Here is a 6317-nt window from a genome sequence, read left to right as displayed (position 1 = left end):
TGTCCACAAAATGTCCATTGAGTTAATTTAGTCCATAACGTTGGGTTCCATCTGTTGTGGTGGTCACTCAGGACAGGAGAGGTGGTGTGTTGCGTGGAGTTACTGGGCACCAAAGCCAGCTCAGGTGGGGTCACTGCTGCACTTGCACTGCTTCTTGTAAGGCTTGTCCTCCATTGGTTCAGGTGGTTCCTGCTATAGTAATTCCTATAAGGTGCAACTCCAATCATGGGTTACAACAATTTAAAGGTATTTCCATTACAATCTCTACCCCGGTCCCTTTGGACCAGACCACAGCGTTTAACATTGCAATGAACTCCTCCCCTTGCTCTTAGCCTGGCTAGCAACAAGGGGTTCTTGCTATAGTAATTCCCATAACATGCAACTCAAATCCCGGGTTACAACAATTTAAAGGTGTTTCCATTACAACTGCCACCCCGGTCCCTTTGGACCAGACCATAGGGTTTAACATTGCAATGAACTCCTCCCCTTGCCCCTGCTCTGGCTTGGACTTGTCCACAAACTGCAGTCCCTTAGGGTTGTACCTGCTCCAAGTGGAGCCTTATCTGTGCGCCACAGTCTTTTCAGGGGTATACCTGCTGTGGCAGAGAGCTATCCACAGCCACAGTCGCTTTGAGGTGCACCTGTTCCAGTGTGGCCTTATCCATGGGTCACAATGCCTTCAGAGATATACCTGCTCCAGCGTGGCCTTACCCACAGCCACAGTCCCTTCAGAAGTAAACCTGCTCCAACATGGCCTTTCCCATGGCTGCAGTCTCTCCAGGGTTGTACCTGCTCTCTCGTGGGCTTATCCATGGCCTCACACTTTGAGGTGCTCCAGCATGACCTCATGCACAGCCGCTGATGCTTCCACGTGTACCTGCTGCAGCACGGACGCATCCACAGCCACAGATGCTTCGAGGTGTACTTGCCCTGATGTGGGCTTATCCATGGCCACAGACACTTCAGGGTGTCCTGCTCCTACAGGGACTCACCCACCGGTCACAGTCCCTTTGACTCGAGTTCACAGTGGAGTTCCAGCCTGTCCAGTAGAGCAGCACAGCAACAGCAGCGATGCCCTGGCCATGGGCCACATTGCTGTTATCAAAATGTTCCCAGGCACAGCAGAGTAAGATGATAAGCAGCATGGCAGTACAGCAAGCAGCGAAAGCAAAAGGCAGCCACTAACAAGCAGTAGACTCTAATAGACAGTAAGGCAAGCAAACCCCATGGCAAGCACAGGAGCCTGCCGACTAATAGCAAAACAGCAATAACAGCTATAAATTCGATCTAGCGCATTCCAATCAAACCTGTCATTATCTTGAACCCTTTGAGCCCCACATTGGGTGCCAAAAAGGACTGTCATGGTTTAGTCCCAGCCAGCAACTAAGCACCACACAGCCGCTCACTCACTCCCCCCAGGTGGGATGGGGGAGAGAATAGGAAAAGTAAAAGCGAGAAAGCTCATGGGTTGAGATAAAGACAGTTTAATAGGTAAAGCAAAAGCCACGCATGCAAGCAAAGCAAAACAAGGAATTCATTCACCACATCCCATTGGCAGGCAGGTGTTCAGCTACCTGCAGGGAAGCAGGGCTCCATCACGTGTAACGGTTGCTTGGGAAGAAAAACGCCATTACTCCGAATGTCCCCCCTTTCCTTCTTCCTCCCCCAGCTTCATATGTTGAGCATGACGTCATATGGTATGGAATATCCCCTTGGTCAGTTGGGGTCAGCTGTCCCGGCTGTGTCCCCTCCCAACTTCTTGTGCACCCCCAGCCTACTCGCTGGTGGGGCGGTGTGAGAAGCAGAAAAGGCCTTGACTCTGTGTAAGCCCTGCCCAGCAGTAACTAAAACATCCCTGCTTTATCAACATTGTTTCCAGCCCAAATCCAAAACACAGCCCCATACTAGCTACTATGAAGAAAATTAACTCTACCCCAGCCAAAACCAGCACAGGTGGGTTCCAGCAAGCATGACATGAATTACTAAAGCCTTTGAATGTTACAAACTGGACACTAGTTCCTTCTTCCCATCTTCACTCACTGGATTATAGGGGTAGCCAATACTCTTTATCCACTGAGGCTCTTATGCATATGGCAGAGACTGATCTATCCCACATTACATATCACTGAGACTCATGAGGGTGGAAGGCTCAGGTGTTTATTCACAGGTAGCCGATGACGTTATTTTTCCCTCTGTCCCATACCTTTCCATTCCCTCTGATTCCATTCCATTGAAGCAAGGAACTGTTCTGTGTGTACAAGTGGCTCCTTAAATGACACAGTGATGTTGTTTGCATAAAGCCCTTTGTACTTCCCTTTGTTCTTCATGTGGACTTGGACTACCCAGTAAGAGAGTGATTTGTGGACTAACCACCACTATCCTAAATCATTCCACATGGAGAAAAGAAAACCAGAAAGCTTGTGGCGAGAAAAAGGAAGGAGAAAGAACTGAAAGAACAGGTTTCAGTAATTTACAAGATTATTGACAACTCTTTGTAGGTGGGTTCCTGAGTGGAGGGATGCATGGATGGATGGATGTGCAGAACTAGGTATGTGGATGGATGCATGGATGGATGGATGGTTGGAAGGAAGGATGGATGTCTAAGGAGAGACAATATGTTATTAGATTATTTTCTTTCCCGTTCTTGATTACATCCACATTCAACAGCACCTCAAATTTCTTGGTGTTTAGAAATAACCATACTCCATTTGACACTCTCCCTTAAGGCCTCCTGAAACTGTGTGTTCTTCAAGCTATAGATGAATGGATTGAGCAGAGGAGATACCACAGTGTTCAAGATGGATACCACCTTGCTGAGGTCCAGTCTGTTGGTCTGGGTGGGTGTGAGGTACATGAAGATGCAGCTGCCGTACGTGACAGACACCACAGTGAGGTGAGAGGCGCAGGTGGAAAAGGCTTTCTGTCTGCCAGCCACAGAGGGGATTTTGACCACAGCAGTAATGATGTTGATATAGGATACAGCCGTAATAGCTAGGCTACCCAGTAGGGTGAACACCACTGGGATGAAATTCACGCACTCTAGAACCTTGGTATTTCCACATTTGAGCTGAATCATTGGTGTGCTCTCACAGAAAAAATGATTAATGATGTTTGAACCACAGAATGGCATCTGGACATTTACCACTGAAGGAGAAAGAATGAGGACGGCCCCACCAATCCAGGCATTAATCACCAGCAGGCTGCAGACTTGTGAGTTCGTAATGGCCACATAGTGTAGAGGTTTGCAGATGGCCACATACCTGTCAAAGGACAATACAGCTAACAGAACAAACTCAGAGGTACCTAGCATGAAGTAGAGAAAAGTTTGAGTGAGACAATCCCGTGAAGAAATTGGTTTTTTGCCTAAAGCCAGATTGGCCAATGCTTTGGGATGACAGCGGTGGCAAAGCCAACCTCTAAGATGGAGAAATTCCTGAGGAAGAAGTACATGGGAATCTGAAGGTGATGGTTTCTCAGGGTGATGGTGCTGTATATGGAATTAGATTATAGCAACGGAATTCAGGTGTCCTTGAGGACAGAGATGGAGACTCACGCTGGTAACTAAGATACGCATCCTGGTCAAGACAATGGTACTGTACAAGAACCTTCACGTAGACAATAACCTATTTAGTGTGTGTAATGGTGTGTAGTGACATACGATTCATTCTAGAGAAGTACTCTGGAATTTAATCAAGACTTGTATCCTAAGCTAACCTCAGGTGATTTCAATACTAAAAATTATGCCCCTAGGAGGAGATTTCATATGCAAATATAAGTCCACCTTAGTAGAATGAGTTACACTAAAATTAAGACATGCACAGATGGACTTTAGTATGAGTGACCAATCAGTTATTGCAATGTGATTCTCTGCTATTGTTTCGTATAAAAGACCCTGTGTGCTTCCGAGAGGTGTGCTGGCTGATGTTAAATGCCCGGCACCCCACTCTGCAGACTGGCAATAAAGACAAATATCTCGACTCAGTGTGTTGATTGGCATTTTGCACACCGGGTGAAGAACCCTGATTTAGGGACAACAATGGTGATGATGAGAATGTTACCTGTTAAAGTCAAGGTGTAGGTGACTAGTAGGATGGTAAAGGGCACATACTGGAGTTGATAATCATCAGCAACACCTAAGACGATGAACTCCATCACTGTTGTTTGATTCTCCATCTGTAGCTTAGCTTTAAACAGATAAAAATATTTTATTTTTTGTTTATAAAACAAAAAGTAATGGGCAAGAGTCTTCAAAACCTTGTTCCTGAAATCAGCCAGTGTTCCACTAACAACTGGATGTTCTTCCAAAGAAGAGGATTCATCATGGCTCAATAAGGTCTCCACTCTGAATTGCCTGCTACCCTTGCGCACTGGTTTCTAAGATGAAGTCTACACTGCCTTTCTGAGTAATACTTAAATTCAATGCCCAGCATGTAAAGGCAAATGAATCCACACTGTAGAAGAAGCTCTTGAGTATGAAGCAGTGATCCTTCCCTCTCCTTCTGTGTCTGATCTTCACAGCCTAAAGAGACAGTTAAAATAAAATGGGACATGTGGGGGGCAGTGGGCAGTTAAAGAACTGGACCTTTATGGTGGGTGACCCTGATATAACATGTAAGCATAGGCATACCCAAGGGGAGCTCTGAAAAGGAGCATCACTTGATTGACCGCAGCCTTTATGAATACCTCCACTACCAAGGTTTAACTAAACCTCCCAACAATACTCCTTGCCCTTGCTGTCAGATTCTTAGTTAACTTCATCTTACACAAGGTGCTAAAAATAAGGTGCTAAATCTAAGTCGGCAACCATACTACTAGTATCTAGTACTTTCAGAGAGGAATTTGTCCCCTGATGAAATGATGATTAGCCCCTGGATTTGCTGAGGAGTGATTCAAAGAACAGAGGAGTCTATCTCCAGAAAGAAACAGAAGGTAAGAGTCTGCTCATCCACCTTCAAGCATCTTTCCTTGTAGAGAGCTACATGACCAAATCATCTAGAAACCTTTTTTGAACAATGGATATAAAAGGCATTTGTAGGACATGCTTCATCTCTTGCTAAAGTAGATACCTTAATTACATGAGAAGAATTGGTTTCCTGGATTGCCTATAACCAAAAAAAGACAGAGATGTAGATTTCCGTTTAAGTGAGAAAAAAATCCAACCTGTGGTGAGTAACTTACACTTAGACAATTGGGATGCTTAAACATAGAAGTCTAATAACATCTTAGGCACCACTGAGTATTCAGGACATCGATACAGTGCGGGCAGATTGGACATGTATTTATAGGATTCTGCAACCTGGAAATGAGATGGGAGATCATAAGGCATGCAAAATGCCCCTGAGTTATTCTACTGTCTTTTAAACCTTGTCAGAAGGACCCACTTGAATTCCTAGATTAATGAGACATCTACAGAGGAGTGGCAGACACTGGAGGACCATTGCCCCTAGGGGACACAATGGGAGGCTGGTCAGGTAACCCTGAGACATTTCAAAAGGAACTAGACACCTGTACGTACACAACCAAGTCAAGCATTTAATGCTGCCAAATGCCCTAAATGAGGTGCCTAAAACATGTGCAAGTTTTGCGTTAGTCACAGCAGGTTTTTCTAATTAGTTGATAACAATAAGCATTAGCAGGGATAGCTCATCTTCATCTTAAGCAGGTTATGAAGGTAAGTCTGAAAATGGCCTTCTGGACCTCTCTTGCTCTCTCCACTCACAATACACTGAGCCTAAAGTACTTCCTCAGACTTGGATGTCTAACTTGTAGATATAGATAGGAATGCTCCCTGGACTCTTGTGCAATGATTTTAATTACAATACTTCAATTCATGCCTATTACAATGAAAGGAGTACAAATTACTACTAAAGGTTAACAAGAATCCTGACTTAATCTATCAACAAATTTTGAGTTATAGCAGAGATAATAACAATAGTAGGAGGAGTGATAATAATATGGAACATTTAAATTGATAAAGTGACTACTTCTGATGAATTAATTGCACAGCACATTTAGAGAAGTTTACAAGGGCTAGAAAAACTTTTTTTGGGCAGAAGACAATACACATTGTCCTAATAGACATGTTTTCATCCCCTTCAGGGAGTTGGATCATACGTCATGCTTCAGATCGTCTTTGTTATGATACTGTTATAAAGGAAGAGAGAAATACTCACCATGCTAAGTGAGAAAATGAAATATTCCTGGGAGGAAGACCTTTCGTTTTACAAACCCTTAGAAACATCTTTCAGATCATATCAGCTGGTTATTGTTCTGTCACCTAATCCCTTGAAATTGCCTTTTAGCCAAAGAACGCTCCT

General features: G+C 44.3%; 1 pseudogene; it reads right to left on the bottom strand.

Moving 5' to 3' along the window:
* Window positions 1-2671: 2671 nt before the first annotated feature.
* LOC132319448 (olfactory receptor 6C74-like) lies at window positions 2672-4173 on the bottom strand (annotated as a pseudogene).
* Between the last annotated feature and the right edge of the window lie 2144 nt (window positions 4174-6317).

The sequence above is a fragment of the Gavia stellata genome, chromosome 28 (genome assembly GCF_030936135.1).
Source record: "Gavia stellata isolate bGavSte3 chromosome 28, bGavSte3.hap2, whole genome shotgun sequence".
In the NCBI taxonomy this organism is placed as follows: Eukaryota; Metazoa; Chordata; class Aves; order Gaviiformes; family Gaviidae; genus Gavia; species Gavia stellata.
Note: the sequence above shows the minus strand (reverse complement) of the source record. Positions and strands in the feature narration are given on the sequence as shown.